This window comes from Sturnira hondurensis, unplaced genomic scaffold, assembly GCF_014824575.4.
Source record: "Sturnira hondurensis isolate 20B ecotype Veracruz unplaced genomic scaffold, ASM1482457v3 Scaffold0004338, whole genome shotgun sequence".
NCBI classification, from domain to species: Eukaryota; Metazoa; Chordata; class Mammalia; order Chiroptera; family Phyllostomidae; genus Sturnira; species Sturnira hondurensis.
This window is the reverse complement of record NW_028076969.1, coordinates 3,491,477-3,519,026: the sequence shown is the minus strand read 5'-3', so window position 1 is coordinate 3,519,026 and position 27,550 is coordinate 3,491,477. Positions and strand designations below refer to the sequence as shown.

General features: G+C 39.1%; 1 protein-coding gene and 1 non-coding gene across 4 annotated transcripts in view; both read left to right on the top strand.

The window, feature by feature from the left end:
* Nucleotides 1-27,550, top strand: part of IGSF11 (immunoglobulin superfamily member 11) — a 160,558-nt gene that overhangs the window by 107,697 nt on the left and 25,311 nt on the right. The window lies entirely within an intron of this gene.
* LOC118986615 (U2 spliceosomal RNA) lies at nt 7,357-7,538 on the top strand. The gene has a single exon (XR_005066417.1). It is a non-coding gene; the product is annotated as a U2 spliceosomal RNA (small nuclear RNA).

Below are 27,550 nucleotides of genomic sequence, written 5' to 3'. Positions count from 1 at the left end.
CTTCTTGGATTCTCTCCTTCGTTTTAATCTTGGCTAATGTAATTATGATGTGCCTTGGTGTGTTCCTTCTTGGGTCCAACTTCTTTGGGACTCTCTGAGCTTCCTGGATTTCCTGGAAGTCTATTTCCTGTGCCAGACTGGGGAAGTTCTACTTCCGCCAAGATGGAGGCTTAGGTGGAAACACTGTGCCTTTTCCCACAACCAAGTTCTTGAGCCATGTTTTGAACTGTTTGTGCCTGTTACCTATGAGGAGCAGAGCTCCTCATAGGTGTTCACCAGGGCGGGGCAGCTCAGTCATTGGGTTGTGATGCTGTATGTGGGGGTGGGGTCAAAGGAAATCAGTGGCGGTCCCCTCTGCTTCCTCCCGCTGCCGAGCCGGCATGGTCTGTCTCACTGCTCTCTCCTTTGCTGGGTTTATCTGTGCGAGCAAATGTGCAACTGTGCTCAGCCTGCCCCGAACCCTCACTGGATCCGCGATGCTACCCTGGCTGCCTGGGTCACCTGGGTCGTCTGAGTTGGGGGAATCCTTCATGCCTGACCCTGCTCTGCTGCTGGCTCAGCCCCTCTTACCTGTCCTGGTTGAACGGTTCGTTGTTTTCGGACTTCCGTATAGTTCAGTTTTCTGTTCTTTGGCTGTGTCTTTGTTTACTAAACCTTTGTTGTATTCAAACTTGGTTGTGGGAGAAGGCACAGTGTTTCCACCTACGCCTCCATCTTGGCGGAAGTCCTCAATAACAACTGTTATGCATTTTTATTTGTTTTATTATGTGATTTTCTAATGCAAGCCTTTAGATCTATAAGTTTTCTTTTAAGCACGAGTATAACTGTGTCCAAATACTTCAGGGTTACAGAGAAAAATGTCCTCAGCACTCTGTGGTGAGACCAAGGGGTTAACTCAGAGCTGACCCATTAAAGCCATCACTGCCATGGGGAAGGCTCCTAACTCTACTGATGCTTATTTGAGACCCTCTGGAGAAAGAAGCTTATGTAAATATGAACAGGGTAGAGAAAAATCTTTCTGAAGTATATCTAATAACCCCCCCCCCAAAAAAAAAAACACAAACCCAACACACAAATACTTGGATGAACAGGCAGGTCACAAAATACTGAACCAGAGGTCTACAATTTGACCCAGTTGGAAATTCAAAGTTTGTTAAAAGAATATATACAACAAAAAGATTAAAGGAACTGGTTGACTTTTGCACTTCTGAATTAACTTTTAACACCTGTTGAAATGGCACCTTCATGGTCTTAATTGATTTGTGACTTATATTACAATTATACCTGAGGATCCCAATATATGTAAACAAGGTAACCCTATACATAGGGATTATACTAAATTTTGATAAAATACACTCTCATGGGGAAGTTACCAAATATCAAATTGAGAACAAATTCCCCATAGTCATAGTATACATTGCCCTAAAATATCTCACAGTTCGAATGAGTGCCCTGACCCATTGAGTAGTAAATTAAATCACATCTTCGGCACTTAAACTTGACTTAGAAAAATGGGACAACCTTGACCTCCTCCCCAGCCCACAATTAAAATAGTTAATATTACCCAATGCAAATTAAAATAGACCATTCAAGAACTGAAACCCATACATAAGACATTTTAGCACAGGGGTGATTATTTCTACTGTTTCTCAACTTTACCACACAGTTTGACTTGTTAAACTTGAAAGAGTGCATGGTGCCTTGGAGTGGGTTACCATTAGCTTTCATGCCATCATTGTGCCCATTAAAGCTGCATTTTCAGTATTACTGAAATTACTACATTAATAAAATATGTTAATTAACTACAAACAAAAAGAATTACTGACTTCATCTAATCAGCAACTGGCAATACTTTGCAATTGGATTTGGCTAAAATGTTCTGTTCAGGGCCTATTTCAACAGCTTCTCAGTTGCAGTGTGCCTTCATCTTTGAAGGGATACAACACAGCTCTACTCAGCAGTCCTTGGAACGCCTCATGATTGCACACAGTCGTTGCAGGCAAGGTACAAACCACACCCAGTGTTCTCCAGAAGCACAAGTACGACGTCACACTGGTGACTTTCTCCTTCAGGGAGATTCATTTGACATACCCGTTCAGTGCACACTGATACAACAGGCTTGAGCTGTTGCGCCACACAGTGCAGGGCCCTGCTTGCTTTTATTAAATTCCTGAAAGTTGTTTGGTGAGTTGAGAGATGCTTCATCCCATGACACTTTCAAAAAAGAGCTCTTGCATTGTAGTCTATCGTGTAAATGTGCCTATGCTGTGCCTAATGCAGACTGATACTGAATGTGAACTGTAACTGAAAATGAAATTTAGAAAAGACTAAGATCAACAAGGACTAATACCATGGGGCTAAGTAAACATATAAGGATCATCATAATTTTATGACTTTTTAATATAAAATATCACTGTTTAAAAAATAAATGAATAAAAATAAAAAAAGAAAGAAGAAGAGCTATTGGCCCTTTAAATACCCACAAATGTTAATACAGGCTCAACCTCTTGCAGGTCATTTTGGGTCTTGGAGACAACATATTTTTTATTAAAGAACTTAAGCCAATTTATGCTATTACTTGCAAGTCAGCCTATAACAGAAGGTTCTAGAGTCTGTCCAAATTGCAATAGAATGGTTCTCCCATTAGTGCCCCTCTTCCCACTCCAGCAGTTTTTCACTAGAGCCTTCAGCACCCCCCTTTCATGCCTCCTAGGATCTCTGGACCACCTGTAGTGACCACAAGTTGCCCATAGACTTTTGGTGCAATCAGCTGCCCTCCTGCTTTATGCTACTGTGCTTTGTGCTACTTGCCATTAGATACTGAGATCTGGAAATAGACTCTCACAGGTTTTGAGCCCATGACCCTCTGTAGTATCTATCTTCTGCTCCCCAGTAGCTCTTCTCTGTTGACCTGTGTAAAGTCATGTCCTTTGTATGTGCAACTAAGTCTTCAGCCAAAGGCTTAAAGGGAGCTCGATATAGCTATCTGGAGCTTTTTTTCTACAGTCCACTCTCTGGTAACCTATTCTGTGAATTCTCTCCAACTCAGGAGCCCCAAATATGAATCTCTCCTTCTTAGCTTAGTGAGTTTTGTATGCTGTGCTATGATTCCACCTCTCTACGTTAAGTCTGGAATGAGTCTCTAGGCAGAAGGCTGGGAGGATTCTGGGGCTTGCCTTGTTACAGCCCTATATGCCTGTTTTAACTCTTGAAAACAATTGCTTCATGTATATTGCTCACTTTATAGGGATTGATACCCAATGGGAGGGATGGTGTGATATCATTTAGTCTTTTGTGCCTGGTGGTAGTAGATTTCTCCTACACCTTTTACTAATGTTCAGTGGCAACTTTCTTATTCTAACCATTTCAGTGATAGTATAACCTTTATTGAATGGTATGCTTTGCTTTAACAGTTAGTGGTACTTACATAATCTAGACTAGATTTTTTTTTTTACCATGACTAAACTTTAATTTTTAAATAGCTGTTGAGTTATTTGTAGGTTTTTCTGCAGAGCTATTTAATGTTACCAGCTCCGGTTGCATATAGTTCTGGTTCATAGTTGTATATTTGATGCTTTATACTTTTATCTAAGCTCTTGCAATTTTTAAAAATGTGTTTGAATTTTTATATTTATTTTATTTTTTCTATTACCATTCAGTCCCCTTATACCACCCTCCCCCTAGCAATCACCACACGGTTGTCCATGTCCATGAGTCTTTCCTTTTTGCTCAGTCCCTCCACCTGCTAAACTGCTCTCCACTAGCTGTCATCTGTTCTCCACCTATGAGTCTGTCTCTGTTTCGCTTGTTAGTTCAGTCTGTTCCTTAGATTCCACGTATGAGCGAAGTCATACAGTATTTGTCTTGTTCTGCCTGGCTTGTTTCACTTAGTATAATGTTCTCCAGGTCCATCCATACTGTTGCAAGGGGTTAAACTTTCCTCATTGTTATGGCTGAATAGAATTGCACTGTGTAAATGTCTCATAGTTGTTTTATCCACTCATCTACTGATGGACACTTGGGCTGCTTCTATATCTTGGAGATTGTAAGTAATGCTTCAGTGAACATAGGGGGTGCTTATGTTCTTTTGAATTAGTGTTTTGGGATCCTTCCCAGAAGTGGGATTCCTGGGTAAAAAGGCAGATAGATCCATTTTTAATTTTTCTGAGGTATTTCCATACTGCTTTCCACAGTGGCTGCACCAGTCTGCATTCCTACAAACAGTGCAAAAGGGTTTCCCTTTCCCCACATCCTCACCACTACTTGTTGTTTTTTGATTTATTGACGATAGCCATTCGGACAGGTGTGAGGCGATGTCTCATTGTGGTTTCTATTTGCATTTCTCTGATGCTTAGTGGCGTAGAGCATTGTTTCATATGTCCATTGGCCATCTCTATGTCCCCTTTGGAGAAATGTCTATTCAGGTCCCTTGCTTATTTTTTAATTGGGTTGCTTATTTTTTGTATTGAGTTTTGTAAGCACTTCAGAAATATTAAATATTAACCCCCTGTAAAATGTATCAGTGAATATTTCTGCTACTCTGTGGGTTGTCATTTGTTTTTTGATGATTTCCTTTGCTGTGCAAAAACTTTTTTGTTTGATGCAGTCCATTTATTTACTTTTTCCTTTGTTTCTGTTGTCTGGGGAGATATATCTGATAAAAAATTTCTATGAGCAATGTCCAAGATTTTCCCGCCCACGTTTTCTTCTAGGATTTTCATGTTTTCTTCTAGGATGATGCCCACGTGTTCTAGATTTTTCGGCTCTAACATTTAAGTCTTTGATCCATTTTGAATTTATTATTGTGTGTGATGTAAGAAGGTGGTCTAGTTTCATTTTTCTGCACATATCTGTCCAATTTTCCCAACACCATTCATTGAATAATCTTTAGCTCATTGTACGTGCTTGCTTCGTCTGTTGAATATTAATTGGCTATGAAGGTGTGGGTTTATTTCTGGGCTCTCTATTCTGTCCCATTGATCTATGTGGCTGTTTTTATGCTATACCATAGTTTTGATTACTATGACCTTTTAATGTAGTTCAATACTAGGTAGTGTGATTCCTCCAGCTTTGTTCTTCTATTTCAGGATCACTGTTGCTATGTGGGGCCTTTTGTGGTTCCACATAAACTTTTGAAGTATTCGTTCTAGTTCTGTGAGATATGTCATTGGTATTTTTGATAGGGATTGCACTAGATCTATAGATTGCTTTGGGTAGTATGGACACTTTAATGATGTTAATTCTTCTTGTTCCTGAACATGGTATGTGCTTCCACTTATTTGCAGCTTCTTCAGTTTCTTTCTTTAGTGAGTTACAATTTTCTGAGTATAGGTCTTTTACATTCTTGGCTAGGTTTATTCTTTTTAAAGCAGTTATGAATGGGATTATTTTTTTAATTTACCTTTCTGTTAGTTGTGCAACAAACTAACTTCTGAATATTAATTTTGTATTCTGCTACTTTGCTGAATTCATTTATCAGTTCTAGTAGTTTCTTGGTGGAATATTTGAGGTTCTCATTGTACAGTATCATGTCATCTGCAAATAAAAACTGTTTTACCTCTTCCTTTCCAGTGTGGATGCCTTTTATTTCTTCTTCTTGTCTGATTGCTGTGGCTAGGACTTCCAGTCCTATGTTCAATTACAGAGGTGGGAGCAGATATCCCTGTTTTGTTCCCAGTCTTAAGGAAAATGCTTGTGGTTTTTGCCTGTTGAGTATGATGCTGGCAGTTGGTTTGTCATATTGGCCTTTATTATTATTAGGTGTGTCCCCTCTATTCTCCTTTGCTGAGAGTTTATCATAAATAGGTGCTGGATTTCTTCAAAAGCTTTTTCTGTATCCATTGATAATGATCATGTGGTTCTTTTTGTTATTTTTTTATTGTTGTTCAAGTACAGTTGTCTCTATTTTTGTCCTACCATACCCCACCACTCCACCCATCCCCGCCTCCCACCCTCAAACCTACCCCCTGTTGGCTTTGTCCATGTGTCCTTTAAGCTTTGTCCATGTGTCCTTTTTATCCTAATTAGGATAAAAAGAGTTTGAGAGCCTTCCCTTTCTTGAATTGTATGAAGTTGTTTGAGAAAGGGAGGTGTTAGTTCTGCTACAAATGTTTAGTAAAATTCACTTGTGAAGCCATCTGGTCCAGGGCTTTTATTTGTTGGGAAGTTTTTTGGTTACTGCTCCAGTTTCACTAGTTGTAATCTGTCTATTCAGATTCTCTGAGTATTGCTGATTTATTTTAGAAGATTGTGTGGTTCTAGAAATTTATTCATTTCATCCATATTGTCCAGTTTGTTGGCATATACTTGTTCATAATATTTTCTTACAGTCCTTTGTATTTCTTTGGTATCAGTTGTTATTTTTCCTCTTTCATTTCTGATTGTACTTATTGGGATCCTTTCTCTTTTTCTTGATGACCCTGGTTAAAGGTTTGTCAATCTTGTTTATCTTTTCAAAGAACCATTATGCTAAGTGAAATAAGCAAGTCGGTGAAAGACAAATACCATATAATCTCACCTTTAAGTGAAACCTAGTCAACAAAACAAACAAGTAAGAAAATATAACTAGAGACATTGAAATTAAGAACAAACTGACAGTAACTAGAGGGGAGGTGGGAAGGGATAATGGGGGAAAGAGGAGGAGGGGTTTTCAGGAACATGTATAAAGGACACATGGACAAAACAAAGGCAGGTGGGGATGGCTGGGGTGGGGGGGAGTGATAAGAGGAAAATGCAGACAACTGTATTTGAACAACAATAAAAAATAAAATTTAAAAAAAATTAAAAAAAGAACCAGCTCTTAGTTTCATTGATCTTTTGTATAATTTTTAGACTTTTTCATTTATTTCTGCTATGGTCTTAATAATTGCCTTCCGTCTACTCACATTGGGTTTTGTTTGTTATTCCTTTTCAGGTTTCTTTAAGTGTGCTGTTAGATTGTTTATTTGAGCTTTTTCTCTTTTTTTGAGATAGGCCTGTAATGCTATGAATTTCCATTTTAAGATTGCTTTCCCAGTTTCACACAAGATTTTGGGTTGTTGTGATTTTCATTTGTGTCAAGGTATCTTGATTTCTTCTTTGACCTCATTGTTGACCTGTTCATTGTTTCATAACATGCAATTTAGCTTCTATGTTGTTGAATGTTTTTTGTTTTTGTGATTGATTTCTAGTTTCATAGCATTATGGTCAGAAAAGATGCTTGATATAATTTCAATCTTCTTAAAGTTATTGAGACTTGTTTTATGTTGTAGCATGTGGTCCATCCTAGAAAACGTTTCACGTGCACTTGAAAAGTATGTATATTCTGCTGCTTCAGGGTGAAATGCTCTGAAGATATCAATTAAATCCATCTGATCTATCGCTTCTCGGCCTTTTGGCTAAGATCAAGTGTAGTATCTGTTCTTATCAGTTTAAATCCATCTGATCTAGTTTAAGGCCATTGTCTCCTTGTTGATTTTCTGTCTGGAAGATCTACCCATTGAAGTCAATGGGGTCCTCAAAATCCCCAACTTTAACTGCATTTCTGTTGTCTCTCCTTTTGTGTCCATCAAGATTTGCTTTATATATTTAGAGGTTCCTTCGTTGGGTGCGTAATGTTTACTAGGGTTATATCCCCTTGTTGGATTGTTCCCTTTATCATTATGTAGTGTGCTTCTTTGTCTCTCACTATAGCCTTGGTTGTAAAGTCTGTTTTGTCAGATGTAAGTTCTGCTACCCCAGCTTTTTTTCTTTTCCATTTGCGTGAAAAATATCTTTTTCAACCCTTTACTTTCAGTCTCTGTGTGTCTTTTGATCTGAGCTGCGTTTCTTGGAGGCAGCATATATATAGGTCTTATTTTTTTATCCATTCAGCTAACCCTGTCTTTTAGTTAGAGCATTTAAGCCATTTACATTTAAGGTAGTTATTGATAGATATGTATGTAGTGCCATTTTATTGTTAGACTGTTTTCCTGTGTTTTTTTCCCCTCTTTCTCCTCTTCTTTTTCTTAAAGCAAGCCCTTTAACATTTATTGTAGTATTGGTTTGCTGTTAACAAACTCTGTTAGCTTTTTCTTGTCTGGGAAGTTCCTTATTTCTCCTTTAATTTTAAATGATATCTTTACTGGGTAAAAGTAGCCTTGGTTGTAGGTCCCTGCTTTTCATCAACTTGAATATTTCATGCCACCCCCTTCTGGCCTGAAATGTTTCTGATGAGTAATCAGTTGACAGTCTAATTGGTGCCCCCTTGTATGTAACTACCTGCTTTTCTCTTGTGGCTGTTAGGATTTTCTCCTTGCCTTTAAGCCTTGACATTTTAATTATGATGCGTCTCAGTGTAGGCCTCTTTGGGTCCAACTTGTTTGGCACTGTCTCAGCTTCCTGGACTTGTGGGACTTTTTCCTTTACCAGATTAGGGAAGTTTTGGGTCATTATTTCTTCAACTAGGTTCTCAATCCCTTGCTCACTCTCTTCTTCTGGTATTCCTATGACATGGATGCTGTTACACTTCATGTAGTCTAAGATGTTTCTTAAGTTCTCCTTATTTTTTAAATTCTTTTTTCTTTTTGCTACTCCTCCTGATTGTTATTTTCTACCTTGACTTCCAAAACACTGACTCAGTCCTCTGCTTCATCTAACATACTGTTTATTCCTTCCCATGTAGTATTTATCTCACATATTACATTTTTTATTTCTGATTGATCCTTTTTTAATGGTTTCTGTGTCTTTTTTCATGCTGTTGAGTATCCTTATAATAATTATTAGAAACTCTCTATGTGATAAATTGCTTCTTTCCATTTCATCTAGTTCTTCTGGAAAATTCTCTTCTTTCTTTTGGGGTCCGTTTCTTTGTCTTCCCATTTGGGGTTCTTGTTTGTATTTTCCTCCTTAGATGTTAAACTAATCAGCCTTTAAACTGATTAATTGTTAAATACAGTCAGCCTGTGATCAGCAGTCAGGGTTAAGCACCACTAGGTAAGGCAGAATCATTCCTGTGGGTGAGGCTATTTCTTCCCCTGAGGCTGATGCCATTGACAGGGGAGTGCTGTGCCTGAGAGAGATGGCTCCTATAGTATGGGGGATGACTCAGCACAGGGATCCTGGAGGTTGTTCCCCTCATTTTCTTCCCACAGCCACCAACCCCAGACTCTCCTCAAGCTTTTCTAGTCCACCCTGCCCTCCCTTTGTCAGCACCATGGGTAAGTGGCCACACATGAAATTTTGTGCTTTGACCCTTTAAAAGGCTTTCCACGTTTCCAGACACATTTCCCTGGTGGACAAAAACCCCGATGCTTTTCATAGCCGGATGTTATCTGGGTTCCTTTCCAGCTCTAGTGCTATAGGCTGGGGGTTTAGACTCCATACTTCTTGGGACCCTCCTGGCTGCTGAAACATTCCTCTAGCACTTCAGCTGCCGCCTGTGAGAGCCCAGCCAGCCCACTCACATCTCCTCCACACTCCCTACCAGTCATCTTGTGCTGAAGGGTTTTCTTCTATCTGTCTATTGTTATAAGACTTCTCTCTAGCTAGAGTTTAGTTGGTTACTCAGGAGATTTTTCACAATTTAGTTGTAATTCCAGATTGGTCCTGGGAGGAAGTTATTGTTATTCTACTTACTCTTCTGTGATCTTGGATCTCTCTGAATTTTTTTATACAATGCAATCAGTTTATTATAACTAGGGTATCTTGGCAATAACTTCAGCCATTTATTATCTGTATAATGAATATATATCATATATATGACATATATATGTCATATCTGTGTATGTTTAATTATCATGTGAGGATATGTCTGTTGCTTTTAGAAAGAGAGGAAGGGGGTGGAGATAGACAGAAACATCAATCAGTTGGCTCTCATATGCAGCCTGACTGGGGATCAGATCTGCAGTTTTGTGGTGTATAGGATATTGCTCCAACCAGCTGAGCCACCCAGCCATTGTAGCCCAATATCTTTTAGGTATTTTCCATATGACTGACAGAGTAAGTTTTTCAAAACTCTTATACTTACTTAGGGCTTTTNGAGTAAGTTTTTCAAAACTCTTATACTTACTTAGGGCTTTTTTTTTTTAGGAGAGAGGGAGAATGAGAGGGTGAGAAATATCAATGGGCGAAACCTCAATAGGTTGTTCTTACTGGGACTCAAACTGGTGACCTTTTACTTTGCAGGATGATGCCCAACTAACTGAGCCACACAGGTCAGACTCTTGTATTTAGTCTGAGCTCATGCAGAAAAATTACCACCAATATTTGAATTTCTAACTTAGAGAATATTTATCGACTTTTCATGCAGATTGTAGCATAACATATTAGAAGGTGGGATGACAGGAAACACAGATAATTGAAATTATTTAAATCACAATCGGAAATTCTTCTTTACAGTTCTAACCTCTTTTCATCTAAAAACTTTAAAATGATAAGTGTTTTAGAAATTATTAGAATGGATTGATTTCTGAGTTACTTTTTTTGTCTCCATCATCTACTACTTGGTAAATGTCCAGATGAGAAATGGCATAAATAACAGTGGAAAGAAGAAGAAGTAGAAGTTTCAGGCTTTTAATTCATAAATATTTAAGAAACATTCCTGGGTATTTGAGTTTCTGTCTTTTGTGCAATAAATCTGATACAGTGGAAATAAAACTCAGCTTGGAGTTAGGGGCTGACACTAGCTGTGATTTTTAGACCAGTGACTTTCCTGTTGTGGGTGAGTTTTTTTATTTATGAGATAAAGAGATCAAATTGGATAATATTTAAGGTTACTTTCACTTTCTTAACATTCTGAAATGCATCAAATAAAAAAAAAGACTTTAAAATGGCCATGAAAAGTGAAAGAATCTGTAAGCTCTGTAGGAGACACTCAGAGTGGCACCATGAAAACCATCCAAACTAAACACTTTCAAAGAGACTTTTAGTGAAAGTAGAGCAAGAGAGCAGCACTGACAAATGCCGTCTGGTCACTGACTTGATTTCTGAACACAGTTTGGAAAACTGATACTCTCTTAGGAACTGAAGGTAGAAATACTGATCACAAGGTACTGAAGCTAAAAACAACTTGGAAATGAAAACCAGTAAATTGAAACAATCTATACAGTTTAAATATTTTTCTTTAAGCTTTAGTTTATGAAATTTAGAAACTATTTGTAGAACACCTTTATTTAGAAGCCAACCCACTGAACGTACCACCTGACCACTGGATTGGCTGGACGGTGTACTTTTATTTTTGTCAAGAACTCATAGCTGTTGCCTAAGTTGGTTGGTTGTATTTTTTCTCTGGCCATACTCCCCTCTCAGTTACAGAGGCAGCACAGATACGGTTTTGTCTGGTAGTGCTTGCCACCACACATTGATATGCGAGAATCTAAAGAATGCTACTCCTATTAGCTTCTAATTAAAAGTTAGGAAATAATTGTTTTAAGTAGAACAACTAGTGAATTTAAAACTGAGCTGCTTATCTGATTCAACTCTCATTTTTCAGCCACTTCCCTCTGTTGTTAGTGTTTTGTATACAAGCACATGCACGCACACACACATATGTTGAGATGTGGTAGTAGAGTGGTCATAAATACTACAGGGGATACCTTGTCATTAAGGAGTGGATTGTTCCATTTATGGATTGTTTAGACCTGTGGCCTCGACATCATTTGCTTATGTATTGATCACTTTTGTAGATGAGGTGGTGGTTCCCTTTGGAGTCTGGCTTGGAGGGAGAAATGGGGGTGAAGGACGTAGATTGTTACTTTGAGGATATTTTCATTAGGAAACAGGCTTGAGAAGGACAGCTATGTAACCTCTCATTTCTACTTTTTTCATTCTATGAAAAAAAAGTTTGATCCTTGCACACTGTAATGTGGCAGGCTTGCTGTTCTCATAGTCTTCAGCTCAAGGCAACTTTCATCATGAAACTTCATTGGTACTGTTCTTCTATTGGAATGAGTGCTTTTATCTCCATATTCTCAGATTGTACATTTGTTGGATGCTTCTGTGGCGGTTAATGGTTGCAAGCCATTTTGTACCTTGCAATCTCTTTTCATCTGGCTGCCCCTGAAAACCACAGACAACTTTGAAGAGCCATGGAATTGTCTGAAATGATTAAATTGGAATGTATGAAGCTCTGTCTTTGGTTCATAGGGTGCTGGAGAGGGATTTTCTTCTTGGATTCAGGACATAAGATGGTATGCACTATGCAAAGAAAAATAGTCACAGCCTAGAAGTGCTACACTTTTATTTTTAATTTTATAAAAGATTTTACTGCCCTGGCTGGTGTAGCTCAGTGGATTGAGCGCGGGCCTGTGAACCACACAATCGTGGTTCGATTCCCAGTCAGGGGACATGCCTGGGTTGCAGGCAAGTTCCCAGTGGGGAACTCACAAGAGGCAACCATACATTGATATTTGTCTCCTTCCCTTCCCCTCTAAAGATAAATAAATTTAAAAAATATTAAAAAAAAGAAATCTTTTAAAAAAAGATTTTACTTATTTATTTTTATACAGGGGAAAGGAGGGAGAAAGAGAGGAGAGAAAATCAGTGCATGGTTGCCTCTCACTGGGGACCTGGCCCACAACTCAGGCATGTGCCCTGACTGGGAATTGAGCTGGTGACCCTGTGGTTCGCAGGCCAGTGCTCAACCCATTGAGCCATACCAGCCAGGGCAGTGCTGCTGCTTTTAGTCTCCAACTAGCAGGTGTTTGGGCAGGGGAGCAAAGGAGGGAACTTCTAAAATCATGGGGAAGGAACAGATTATTAATATCGTGTAAGTAGTTGTGATATCTTAGATCTAATCGGGTTTTGCAATTTTCAAAGCCCTTTCACTCACAAGTTGGTGGAAGGGCTTTATTGCATTTTATTGCACACAACATTTTTCATTGTGACTAGAGTGAAGCTGGATGCATTTCACTCTTAAATCACAGCCTGACTCTCACAGGGACTGGCTACATTTTTGAAGAAAAGTGGAAGCTGTTCAGAAAGTTGTGCCTGTCCTTTGGTGTCTCCAGTTTGCTATCATTTTTCTCATGCCAAAGAAAATGCTTCTCTGTCAGCCTGTCTGTGCTCCCTCTGAACATCGGTTTGATTGAAATTCAACTGAAGACCCTTGGCTCCTGAGACAGGTCTGGAGGAGCTGGGTAACTGGAGAGCACTGCAGAGCACAGTGTCATCGGACTCCAGGGAGGAGTCGGATCTCCGGGTCATCCACTGGGCCCTTGGGTGTCAGTCAAGGGCTGCCAGGTGGCCTCGGTTGCGTGTTGCTCTTCCAGAGACCCGAGGACTCAGCAGTTGGTTGACAGGTCTGTGGTTCTGGAAGTAAGCATACTTATTAAAGAAATGCCTCTCAAATTATAACCAAATCTTGCACGCAAAAGTACTTCATCCTTACTAAAGAGAAGTAGAAATGACTATCTTCTGCATAATGCTTATCAGTATTGTGTTTAATTGACTAACAAACAGCTGAATTTCTACTAGATTGTAGGTTCAGGAAGGGTAGAATCTGTGTTTCTAGTGTTTGCCCCTCTTATTGGTACCTGTCATTTGGTTGGTTGCCTGAATTAATAAGTGTGGAATTTGATCGGCCTGGGCCTTTACAGGCCTGTGGGCCAAGGTAGAAGCATAGAGAGTGATTTCCGTGGGGCTCCCCAGCCCCCAGCTGTTGCTGCCCCCTTTTCTCCTGCTGCCCACCCTCCCTGCCCACCACATACACACCAGCGCTCTACCTTCAGTTCCCTTCCAATTTCTGAAAAGAGTTAAGTCCATTCTTTCCGATCAGGCTATTAACGTACCTGTTGTCAAAATATTTTTTCCCATTTCTCTTCCACGTCACTGGTTGTGTCCATATTCTATATTGCCTGTTCTTTCCCTATATTTTAATAAAGGGAACCATAAAAGTTTTTCCTTCTGTGGCATTTAAATGATGGGATAGAAATGTATGAGCTGGGCCAGTAATAAGGCTTCACCATTTAGTTGAGAACCAAGGTGAACATATTAAAGTCCCCCAATGGGGAGGCCTTCTGGGTTGTAGGGTGGGCTTCTCACTTGTACTTAGCACTTTCTTTTTTTTAAATATATTTTATCGATTATGCCATTACAGTTGTCCCATTCCCCCCCTCCACTCCCCTCCACCCTGCACACCCCTCCCCCACCATTCCTCCCCTTTTGTTCATGTCCATGTGTCACAAATTCTTTAGATTCTGTATTTCCCATAGTATTCTTGCCCTCCCCCCTATCTATTTTCTACCTACCATCTATGCTACTTATTCTCTGTACCTTCTCTCCCCTTCTCCTCCCACTCCCCTGTTGCTAACCCTCCATGTGATCTTCATTTCTATGGTTCTGCTCCTGATCTAGCTGTCCTCTTGGTTTGCTTTTGTTTTAGGTGTGGTTGTTAATAACTGTGAGTTTGCTGTCCTTTCACTGTTCATATTTTTTATCTTCTTTTTTTTAGTTAAGTCCCTTTAACATTTCATATAATAAGGGCTTGGTGATGATGAACTCCTTGAACTTGACCTTATCTGAGAAGCACTTTATCTGCCCTTCCATTCTAAATGAAAGCTTTGCTGGATAGAGCAATCTTGGATGTAGGTCTTTGGATTTCATGACTTGGAATACTTCTTTCCAGCCCCTTCTTGCCTGTAAGGTCTCTTTTGAGAAATCCGCGGACAGTCTGATGGGCACTCCTTTGTAGGTGACTGTCCCCTTATCTTTTGCTGCTTCTAGGATTCTCTCCTTCATTTTGATCTTGGCTAATGTAATTATGATGTGCCTTGGTGTGTTGCTTCTTGGATCCACCTTCTTTGGGAGTCTCTGAGCTTCCTGGATTTCCTGGAAGTCTATTTCCTTTGCCAGATTGGGGAAATTCTCCTTTATTATTTGTTCAAATAAGTTTTCCACTTGTGGCTGTTCCACTTCCCCTTCTGGTACCCCTATAATTTGGATGTTGGAACGTTTAAAGATGTCCTGGAGGTTCCTAAGCCTCTCCTCATTTTTTTTGAATTCTTCTTTCTTCATTCTTTTCTGTTTGGTCATTTTTTTGTTCCTTCTGGTCCACTCCCTTGATTTGAGTCCCAGTTTCCTTTCTATCACTATTGGTTTCCTGTGCATTTCCCTTCATTTCAATTAGTTTAGCCTTCATTTGTTCCTCTAATCTGTGGCTAAAATCAACCAGTTCTGTGAGCATCCTGATCACCAGTATTTTGAACTGTTCATCTGAAAGGTTGGCTATTTCTTGGTTGCTTAGAGTTATTGGCTCTGGGGCTTTGAGTTCTTCTTGGGCCATAATGTTTTGGTCTGTTCGCACCTGTTATGTATGAGGAGCAGAGCCCTAGGTGTTCACCAAGGTGGGGCAACTCAGTTGCTTGGTTGTGACGCTATATGTGAGGGTGGGGTCAAAGATGGGCAGTGGTGGTCCCCTCTGCTGCTTCCCGCCACTTGGGCCTGTGAGGTCTGTCTCACTGCTTGCTCCATCTCACTGCTCGCTCCTTCGCCTGGCTTATCTGCAGGCAAATGTGCCACCGTGGTCAGCCTGCTGCCTTACATCCTCACTGGGTCTGCCCGTCACAACCCATGTGTGGGATCTGCCAACCACCGCCCACCGCCTGCGTGCCTGGGTCGGTCTGGCCCAGTTTTCCTGTGTAACCCCGCTCTGCCAGTTGCTGGCTCTGCCTCTCTTACCAGTCTGGCTGAACAGTTCGTTGTTGTCGGACTTCCATATAGTTCAATTTTCTGTGTTGGTTGCATTTTTGTTACTAGAACTTTGTTGTTTTTAAACTTGGTTTTGTGAGGTGGCACAGTGTTTCCACCTATGCCTCCATCTTGGCCAGAAGTCAGCACTTTCTTATATGGTTCCCAGGCACCAGTAAGTTAGGGGTGGAAACAGTGAGGTCTATAGCAGGGTGTCCCTCAGAAGAGCAGGTCTTGAAGGGGCACACTCATTCATTCGATGTTGTCATTGCCCTCTCAGCCCTGAGAGGTTTTTGTCGTTTCTGCAGAATGGGGCTCCGTGAGTGCTGTGCTTCACGGAGGAAGCCGGCCTGGTTACAGGACCTCTTCCCACTAAAATCTTAGATCTTGTGCACAGTTGTTAATCCTGCAGTTAAAAATCAGAGTTAAGTCCAAATGGGGAAATGCCAACTGCAAGCTTGGGCAAGTAGTTCCCAAAGGATGACCATATAGCCCTTTCTTATTTTCACCTGGAGTAAAAGGCCTTGTCAGTGGGAGGGACCCTTTTTAGTTTTTCTAGGCTCCTCCCCAGAGTGTAACGCCCAGGGACACAGAGTCATAGTCTTATAACAGTGCTGCTGTAAGTAACGCTTTCTGTTGTTTAGGACAGCAGGTGCAGTAAAAGCCTATCACTCTGTACCAAACACTGGGAAACCTGTAGGCCTCAAAAAATTATTTTTGAAATAAAATAAGCTCATTTTAGAGATTGAATCTGTTGTGAAGTGCTATAAACATGTTACAAACATGCGTAATGTAGAAAAATAACAATTGCACTATGCTAGCTGAATTCTGGTTTTTAGTGGTTAGTCTTCCACAGTAATATGAGATTTCAGGGTAATGTGTGAATTTTTTCCCCTTAAAGCCATTACTGAATCCGTGTGTATATCAGGTATATGTTTTATCTCCCCATCTATTTCGTGCTGTTGCAGTTCTGTGGTTGCTATGGAGAAGGTTATGATAAGGAAATCTATCAGAAGGTTAAAAGTTCTTCTTGCACCTGAGACAAAAATAACACTCCCCCTCATCTCTTTGCGCCCTGCCTTCATGTGACGAACTTCAGTAGTGCGCTGCCTATTGCCGGGGGTGGGGGTGGCTTGATGCTCTATTTTAAAAATTACACAGAGAAGCTAATTACTCTCTTTTTTACTTTCCAGCTTTATCATTTTGTCATTTTATTGTAGGCACAGAATGAAAGGAAAGAATAGGCACATTAGGGTGAATCTTCAGTGCAGGACATTTCTGTTTTGTATAAATGATTTTTTCTTTTTTATTTGTGTGTTTCAATCGTTTTCTTCTTTATTTGCTGATGCGAGGGAGGAAAAGCTTAGAGAAAGAACCTGATGTAGAACAGTTGGGATTTGGTTAATCTGCTTAGAAACAACATTAATCGGTGGATCAGATGCTGTCAACAATACAGAGCCTTCTGTCCTCACCATCTTCCCTATTCTTTTCTTGCTTATTTTTCCTGCACTGTCTTAGGTTTCACTTGCATTTATATATTTATTTCCTGGCAGTTATTTGTTTTCTAATGTCTCTTTTGTATTTTTACTTTGCATTTCATTTATGAATTTCACTGGTGCTTTGGCAGGGGAAAGTGTTCAATCTTTTGGCTTTTTACTCGGGGTGGTCGGTATAGATATGTAATAACACATATACCAAACGAGGTTTACCCTTAAACATATGCTCAAGAGTAAATTTCATAAACCTTTTAATAAAGTAAAAATCACAGCTATAGCTTTATGTCCAAATAAGTTATGAGTATAATTTTCTCAAGGGGCAATTATATGAGTCTGGTTTAATCCTATACTTCCTACTTTTGCCTTTTGTCTGCTTCTTACTGCATATTACCACTTTGGTTTCCCCTGTGAGATCAGATTCAATTACTATTTATTAAGAACTTTCTAATGGCAGTCACTTTAATTTATGCTTCTCTGAAGTGATCTCGTGAGGTAGATATTTTTATCCCGTTTTTAAAAAATGCAAAAAAACCCCCCAAAACTCNAAACATATGCTCAAGAGTAAATTTCATAAACCTTTTAATAAAGTAAAAATCACAGCTATAGCTTTATGTCCAAATAAGTTATGAGTATAATTTTCTCAAGGGGCAATTATATGAGTCTGGTTTAATCCTATACTTCCTACTTTTGCCTTTTGTCTGCTTCTTACTGCATATTACCACTTTGGTTTCCCCTGTGAGATCAGATTCAATTACTATTTATTAAGAACTTTCTAATGGCAGTCACTTTAATTTATGCTTTTCTGAAGTGATCTCGTGAGGTTGGTATTTTTATCCCGTTTTTTAAAAAATGCAAAAAAATCCCCCCAAACTCCGCAATGCTCAAGGAGTTTAAGTAACGTGCCTAGTAGGTTACATGGCTAGTACCTGTTCCTCATTCTGAGTCCTGCGCTTTTTTCACTATTACCAGGAGGCTGTGTGGAGTAGACATAGGAAGGCCCTACAGTCAGACCAGACATAGGTTTGAATCCCAGTTCTGTCTGGGGACATTTTTTAACATCTCTGGGCCTCTCTCTCTCCATGTGTAAAGTGTGATTAATAATCATATCCCTTTCCAGACTTGTTTGTTACTAAGCTTATATAAAGTGCTTAGAACAGTATTTCTCACTTAAGTTCTGATGAATATTATTAAATACATATTGGGCATTTACTGTATTACGGTCATTGTGTACTGGGCATATAGTTTCTACTTAGAATCTGGTGAGAAAGACCTATGCTCAGAGAATTTAAAGTGTTGTGACAGTTTCAAGAAAGTGTGCGTGCTATGGAGGCATGTAGAGGGGAAATGGAACCGGCTCTGGGGGTCAGGCCAGGGGACGAGACCTTAGGACCCAGGAGCGCCCACGTGCTCCTGGGCCTGGAGAACCTGCCGTGGGAGGAAGTGCTGTGAAACTGGCTGGAGAGCCCGGCACAGGCTGGAGTGAGCAGGGCGTCGAGGGCCATGGGAAGGTCTTGGACACGTTGTGTCAGTACGTCATTTGGATGCCTTATTACCTCTTTCTTCCTTCTGAGATGTCTAAGAGCTTCTGACAGGATAGATAAACTCCCCATATAAGAGATCTAAGAGTTCAGATCTCTTATATTTTCGTGTTGTACACACTGAAGAAGGCTTTAAACTAACTTCCAGAAGATCAAGAAGATTTTAAAAGTGGTACTTAGTTTGGAAACGGGCAATGTTATTTATTGGTGAACAAGAAAAAGATATATCAGCCAAGCCATTTTTAGAGGGATTTAATTGGTGTCAGAATATAGCGTCTCTCCTAATGATTTCCGATGGCTTTCTTTGTTCATAAATAGCTCTACTTGTTGATTTAGCCACTGTGATCATAGGAATGCTTCCTTAAACAAATGGGGCTCCCTCATTATTGCCAAATGGGGCTGTTTTCAACTGAGTGGCGAAGTGAAGAGAACAGGGCCGTGTTTAACAGTAGAAACCATTTATCTGGCCTTTTTGCCATCTGGAAACTCCAGTTAGTCTTTCCTAATATAAATCTTCAATCTGCTAACCAGACTGATCCCGACATTGAGCTGTAGTGTGGCAGTGTCAGAAAGGGCTACTGAAACATAACGTACTCCGTGATTTCTCTAGGAAACAAAGCAAAACTACATGATCAAAGAAAAATACACTCTTCATACCCTAATCATTCCCCAGATTAAAAGCCTTGATTTTCAGAAGTTGTTTAGAAACCTGAAAAGCAAAACATTTTGATTTTTTTTTCTTCTGAAAAGGGGCAGTCACTTTCGAGTTTAGATCGGCCAGAGAGTTACCCCTTAACAAGAGGCAGTCCTGAGGCACTGAAAAAATAGCCCGTGGATGGTCAGTTTTCTTTCCCTAGGCCCTGTCCTGTCTCTAAACTGCCTTCTGAAATGTGAAAACACAGTTACATTTTTTAAAAAATAATTGTTGGGACTAGGGTGTTAAGATTTATTTTAAAATTACACTTACCACTTCTAAGACCCACAGAAGTTTGCAAGAAGTGTCTTTTCATCTTTAAATCAAGTTAAATACAAATAGGAGATTCTCTTCTTACCAGTGCTGGGGGAAATGTAGTATCAATTATTATTCAGGCCCCCTTCTGTACCCTGCACTGAGCCAGAATACTGGGGACCCCTTTGATAACCAACATTCCTAACATTTGAGCCTGCAGGGTCCTTTGAAGTCTTTCTCTGAAGCTTCTGTGCCAGCCAGAACTCTGGGCACCCCCAGAGCCCCACTGCCCAGGGTCAGCTGTCCTCTTCCAGTAGCTGCTGTTCCCCTTGGCAGCTAAAGACAATAGAGCTTGGATCCCTTCTCCTCAGGAACTTGGCCAACTTCCATGCTCTTCCTGGTAGCCTTTTTCTTCTTTCTCATGTTCAAAGGTGGCCCCTCCACCTCCTCTCCCTCAGAATATTTCCTCCGTGAGCACTGGCTTTCACCAGAGACAGGAAGCCTGTTTGTCTTCAGCAGTTTCAGCTTTCCCCCTTTGCAAAGGCCTATAATGTAAGGAAATACAGAGGGCTTGACAGGACAGGCTTCCAAGAGCTAGGGGAGAGGAAAGAGAAAAAGAAATGACTTTTGATGTTTTCCTGCTCACCGTAGCCAACATGTGTACTGTTCGTGTCTGGCCACCATGTACTGAATACTGTTTCTTCATATGGAGAAGTTCCCACATTTTGAGCCCACCTACCCAGTGTCAGAAGTGAGAACTCAAACTTCCAGCCCCTTCTGCAGTTTAGACTTTGACTCTCCAGTCAGATACACGTAGGTCATACCGGATTTGGACGAGAGCAGTGTGAGCAGTGGGCTGTGTGCTGGGCTGCAGTTTGCTGGCCCAGAGAGTATCCGCCGGGTGGCTGTGGGCATGGTAGTGTGGGTGGGGTACCTGGGAGACTCGGCCTCAGTAGTAGTTTCCATAAGGTTCTGGCATTTAGGCTTTGGTGACAGGGACAGCTGCAGCAGTGTCCTCGTCAAGCCTCTTCTGCAGCTTTGTTTTGGATGTTTTCCTAGACCCTTAGCCTTGAGCTTCTTTCCCTAGCCATCTCGGTGATTCTCTGAGCTTCCCAACATCCTTGTTTTAAATTAAAAAAATCGGATTTATGGAGGTATAATTTGCATACAGTAAAATCCTCCTCTTTAGGCATACAGTTTGTTGAGTTTTGACAAATGTTTACAGTCTTCTAATCACCATCACAATTGTGATACAGAATATTTCTCTCACCCCAAATGTTTGTACTCCTATGCTGTCGTTCTTTGTGGCTTCCTCCTTTCTGCCCTCGCTTTTGCCCCTGGCGACCAGAGGTGTGTTTTCTCTTCATTCCATGAAGTGGAAGGTTTTTTAAGTGGATGCATGCTGTGTGTAGTCTTTTTTTCCCTGATTCTTTCCTGTAGCATAATGCATTTGATATTTATCCATGTTGCATGTCAGTAGTTCCTTCTTATTGAGTAATAATTTTCCATTGTTTGGTTATGCCATGGTTGATGGACATTTGAGGTAGTTCCAGTTTTTTAGCTATTGTGAATAAAGATGCTATGGACTTTTGCATATAGGTGTTTATGTGAATGCATGTTTTTATAACTCTTAGATAAATACTTAGGATTGGAATTGGTGGATAGTATGATTAAGTGTATGTTACTTTTTTAGAAACTGTGAAAATATTCCCAAGTGACTATATCAGTTTGCAGTCCCTCTAGAAATGTATGAGTTTGAGTTGCTCTGCATTCTTGTCCACACTTCATGTTTCAGTCATTTAGTTTAACTCGTTCTTGCTGACATAGAGTTATATCCCAGTGTGGTTTAGTTTAACTCGTTCTCGCTGACATAGAGTTATATCCCAGTGTGGTTTTAATTTGCCTATTGACTAATGAAGTTGAGCATCTTATCACGGTTTTATTGCTTATTTGTATGTTTTCTGTGCTGCATTTTAAGAATTGGATCTTTTGTGTTATTAAATTGTAAGAGTTGTCAATGTATTATAAATGCAAATTTTTGATGTGTTCTGAAAATATTTTATCTCAAGATATGACTACTATTATTATTTTATTAAGTGTCTTTTGAAGACAAGAAGTTGGTAATTTGGCAAGTCCGATTTATCAATTTTTTAATAATTTGTGCATTTTGTATCCTAAGAAATTGTTTTCTAACTCAGAGTCATAAAGACATTCTTTTACATTTTTGTATCAAAATGTTATAATTTCACTCTTAAATTTAGGTTTTGATCCATCTCTGGGTAACTTTTTATCAGATGTAAGGATAAAGTTAATATTTTTGCATATGGACGTCTAAAGTTTATAGCACTATATTTTGAAAAAAAGTATCCTTTTCCCACTGATCAGTCTTGACAGTTTTGTTGCAACTAAATCGACCCTATGTGTGTAGATGTATTTCTGGAGTCTCTGTATGTCTGACCTTCTGCCAGTCCCAGACTGTCTTTATTACCATAGCTTAATAGTAAGTTTTAAAATTAGCTATTGCAAGTCCTTACTCTTTTTTCCTTTTCAAATTTGGCTATTTTAATATTCATTTTAACACATAACTTTTATTTTGTAACACATATTTTAGAAGCAGTTTGACTATTTCTACAGACAGCACCCTTGAATTTTGATTAGAATTATATTAAGAAAATAGATGAATTTGGGGAGACGACATCTTAACAGTATTGTCTTTTGATTAATGGTCATGTTTAACTTCTCCATTGATTTAGGTTCTTAATTTTCTGATGCAAGTAATGTAATTTTGATTGTATAGGTCTTACATTTTGTTAAAAACCGTTTAAGTGTTTTGTCCTTTTGAGACTATTCTTTTAATGTCTCTAGAATCTGTAGTTATGGTCTCTTTTTCATACCTGTGTCTTCTCTTATACATTATTCATCAGTTTGTTTAGAGATTTATCAATTTCATTAACCTTTAAAGAAAACCAGCTTTTCATTTACTCTATTTTTTCCTGTATTTTCATTGAATTCTACACATCTCTTTTTGACTTGCTCTTAATTTGTTCTAGTTTCTTAAGGTGAGTGCTTATTTAGGTTGTTGATTATAAACTTTTCTTCTTTTTATAATATGAGTGTGTAGATGCTAATTATTGTCTTAGGTAGTGCGTGGTTGCTTCCCATGAACTTCAATAAGCCATGTTTCTATTTTTATGTAATCAACATATTTTCTGATTTTCCTTATAATTACATCTTTGATCCGTGAATTATATATATTTTTCAATTTGAGTATTACTTATTTTTCCTAGAATCTGGAAGCAATTAACTGTAGCAAGACAGTGCTCAGTACTATGTAAAAGCCTCATTTTAGATTCTTTAAGCTACCTCAGTATTTGATAGTGTGAGAATTCATATTCCAATAACTGGAGAAGAGCCATGATTTATTTACGAGTAGATTTTTATAAATATTTGATGATTTCCTGGATTTCCTTTTGTTATTTGGTTCTAATTAATGCATATTCTTTGTATGATTTTAATTCTTTTAAATTTGTTAAAGTCTATTTTATATCTCAAATTATAGTCTATCTTGGTGAATATTCTATGTACACTAGAAAATAATGTGTATTCCAAGTATTCCATGGGTGGAGTGTCCTCAAAAACTCAGGTTAAGTTCATTGGTTAGTTCAGAAGTTCACTATTTAGGTTTTCTGTATTTTTACTGATTTTTAAGAAACTAACTTTTGTCTGTTTGTTTTATGGATTTGTTTTGTGGATCTGTTTGTTTTATGGATTTATGTTGTTTTTAGTGACCAAAGTGTTCTGGTCTGTAACTGTGAAACTACAATTATAAACTGCAGTTGCTTGTTTTTCTTTTGACTTCTCTCAGTTTATTAGTTGTTGCTTTATAGGCCCTGAAGCTCTGTTAGGTACATACACAGGGCTGTTCTGTTCCTGATGAATTTGCCTCTTTATCATTGTTTAATGTCCCTCTTTATTCCTGTTTTAGTGACCTAGCTCGTCTTTCTTCACATGCGGCTGCTTTTTCAAAGTACTCACCAAGGGGGAGGGTCCGTTGTGTTTGGTGTGCCTTTCAACAAGGGTCTTAGGGCAGGTTCCTGCTAAGCAACTGTCCTGAGTGCAGGTGGCTGTTTCAGTCCCATTCTGATTCCAGGCACAGTCACTCGTGCCCAGGGTGTGAATGAGATTCTGTCACACAAACCACGGTGACCCATGTTTAAGGAATTGCTTTATTCTGCTTTCCCCGGAGGGAATTGTAGCTGTGGTAGCAATTATAAAGTCAGGTCCATCATAACATTGCAAAACTGGATGCTGCTTTTGTGGCTCGCCTCTTTAGACGACTAATTATAATCACATTCCTCACTTAGGTTTACAAAAAGGTTTGCACACACAAGTGTGCAACTCCTCCTGTGGAGGAGTCAGGTAGGTATCCGAAGTAAAGCGAGCTATGTATTGTAGATACTAGGGAGTGGTGGGGATTGTGGCAGTGTGGAGTGCTCATACTTTGTCTGAAGGGGCAGCATGAATAATTTGCCATATGAAATGCAGGCCCAGTGTTACCAACTCTCAAGATAAGTTGGTAATCTAGAGTTTTGTGTTGTTTAATTATAAGCAGTTCAAAGTGTTAAAAACTCTGAGTCAGTCATATAATACAGACCAAGCAAAATATGTATGTAAACTGTCCGTAACCTTTCCAGACTGTGGTCTCCCCTGTAAAGGACTTTCTAAATGGACTAGCACACCTATTCCTGAATCCAGGTGTGAAATCAGGAGAGAGCGATAGTAATGGGAGACTTGCTACAGAGGAGTCTGATCAAGTTCATATGAAGTGTTAGGGGCTGTGGTCGAATAAACGTCACCCACACAATAGTGGTGAAGGGACCGAGTAGGCATATATGTGTACTTTCTGATCATTTGAGAAGTGACAGAGGGGAGTGATTTTGTGGAATGTGGGCATTGGTTCAGTTCAGGGCTTTGGACTTTCTTCTGTGCTGTATCTCATCTCTGGACCTGTTCTGTGGAACTACACCTGAGGAAATCATTTCTGTCTGGTCGTCCCCTGGCATGCTCCTGAGGAAGGTGTAGGTTGAGAAGGAAAAGTCAGTGAGAAGGCTGTGCAATAGCATCTAAATGGGAACTGTAATACTGTGGAAATATAATGCTATAATGCCCTGGGGCATGTATGAGTGTTCAGTGTTTCAGCCAGAAAATAAGGGAATGTAATTTTATGGTAGTCTACCTTTGTGTATGAACAATATAGTGTATACTGTTTAATAAGGTATAAAATGAAGTTGAGATTTGGCCATGATCCTAACTGATTAGTATTGATGACCAGTATAATAAAACCATCTATATTCATCATATTAACCAGATATTTACTCTTCACTTAGCTCAGTACTGTGTTGATGGCCAAAATATAATTTAATATCATTTAACATAAACATTTTTTGTTAAGGTAGCAGTTTTTAAAATACAAATAATAATGATTATAATGATAGATTATTATACCTAATTAAAATCTGCTTAAGGTATGAAGATTTGTTTCAAAAATCACTACCATATTATAGGCTTATGATACCAGATAGTTTCCTTCAGAAAACAGGGAATAGTACATAGAATTTTTTTGATGACCATATTTTCTTTTTTCCTATTTTTTCAATGTGTATTTTTCCATTACCATTTAGTGCCCTTATGCCCTCTTATACCCAGCAGTCACCACACTATTGTCTATGTCCACGAGTCCTTTTTTCTTTTTCTTCAATCCCTCCACCTCCTATTCTTTCCCACCATTTGCTCTCATCTGGCCCTCTGTAAGTCTGTCTCTATTTTGCTTGTTAGTTCAGTTTCCTAATTATATTCCATATATGAGTGAAATAATATGGTATTTGTCTTATTCTGCCTGGCTTGTTTCACTTAGCATAATGTTCTCCAGGTCCATCCATGATGTTGCAAAGGGTAAACCTTTCTTCTTTTTTATGGCCGAGTAGTATTCCATTGTGTAAATGTGCCCTAGTTGCTTTATCCACCCATCTACTGATAGACTCTTAGGCTGCTTCCATATCTTGGTGATTGTAAATAACACTGAAGTGAACAGAGGGTTACTTATGTTCTTTCGAATTTAGTGTTTTGGGTTCCTTTGGATATAGTCCCAGAAGTGGGATTGCTGAGTAAAAAGGCAGATCCATTTTAATTCTTTGAGGTGTCTCCATACTGCTCTCCACAGTGGCTGCACCAGTCTGCATTCCCACCAACAGTGCAAAAGGGTTCCTCTTTCTTCACGTTCTTGCCAGTACTGTTGTTTGTTGATTTATTGATGATAGCCATTCTGACAACTGTGAGGTGATATCTCATTGTGGTTTTAATTTGCATTTCTCTGGTGATTAGTGATGTAGAGCATCTTTTCCTGTGTCTGTTGGCCATCTTTATGTCCTCTTTGTAGAGGTGTCTATTCAGGTCCTTTGCCCACTTTTTAATGGGATTGTTTGGTTTTTTTGGTGTTGAGTTTTGTAACTTCTTTATAAATTTTGGGTTTTAAACCCCTTGTCAGATGTATTGGTGAATATGTTACCCCATTCTGTGGGTTGTCTTTTTATTTTGTTGATGTTTACCTTTGCTGTACAAAAACTCTTTTGTTTGATATAGTCCCATTTGTTTATTATTTTTTTTGTTTCCCTTGTCTAGAGAGATATGTCCAATAAAAAGTTGTCACAAGTATGTCCAAGGTTTTGCCACCTATGTTTTCTTCTAGGATGATGCCCATGTGTTCTAGATTTTTTAGCTCTAACATTTAAGTCTTTGATCCATTTTGAATTTATTCTTGTGTGTGATGTAAGAAGGTGGTCCAGTTTCATTTTTTCTGCACATATCTGTCCAATTTTCCCAACGCCATTTATTAAATGAACTGTCTTTAACCCATTGTATGTGCTTGCTTCCTCTGTCGAATATTAATTGACTGTAAAGGTGTGGGTTTATTTCTGAGCTCTCTATTCTGTTCCATTGATCTGTGTGTCTGTTTTTTTTTTTTTAAGATTTTATTTATTTATTTATTTTTTAGAGGGGAAAGGAAGGAGAGAGGGAGAGAAATATCAATGTATGGTTGCCTCTCATGTGTCCCCTGCTGGGAACTGGCCTGCAACCCAGGCATGTGACCTGACTGGGAATCGAACCGCGATGCTCTGGTTCGCAGGCCTGCACTCAATCCAGTGAGCTATACCAGCCAGGGCTGTGTGTCTGTTTTTATGCCAGTACCAGGCTGTTGTACTTCTATGGCTGTTGTACTTCTATGTTGTATAGTTTGATACTAGGTAGTGTGATTCCTCCAACAATGTACTTCTTTCTTGGAATTGTTGTGGGTATGCTGGGCCTTTTGTGGTTCCACATACATTTTTGAAATATTTGTTCTAGTTCTGTGAAATACATCCTTGGAATCTTGATAGGAATTACATTAAATCTATGGACTGCTTTAGGTAGTGTGGACACTTTATGTTGTTAATTCTTTCTATCCATGAACATGGTATATGCTTCTTCTACTAAGTTGTATCTTTAATTTCTTTCTTCGGTGTCCTATAATTTTCCATGTACAGGTCTTTTACATCCTTGGTTAGGTTTATTCCTAGGTATTGTATTCTTTTTTGAAGCAGTTGTATTCTTAATTTCTCTTTCTGTTAGTTCATTACTGGCATGTAAAAGTACAACTGACTTCTGTATATCAATTTTGTATCCTGCTACTTTGCTGAATTCATTTATCAATTCTAGGAGTTTCTTGGTGGAATCTTTAGCATTACCTATGTACAGTATCATATCATCTGCAAATAAAGACTGTTTTATGTTATCCTTTCCAATTTGGATGCCTTTTATTTTTTCTTTTTGTTTGATAGCTGTGGCTAGGACTTCCAGTCCTGTGTTGAACAAGAGAGGTGAAAGTGGGC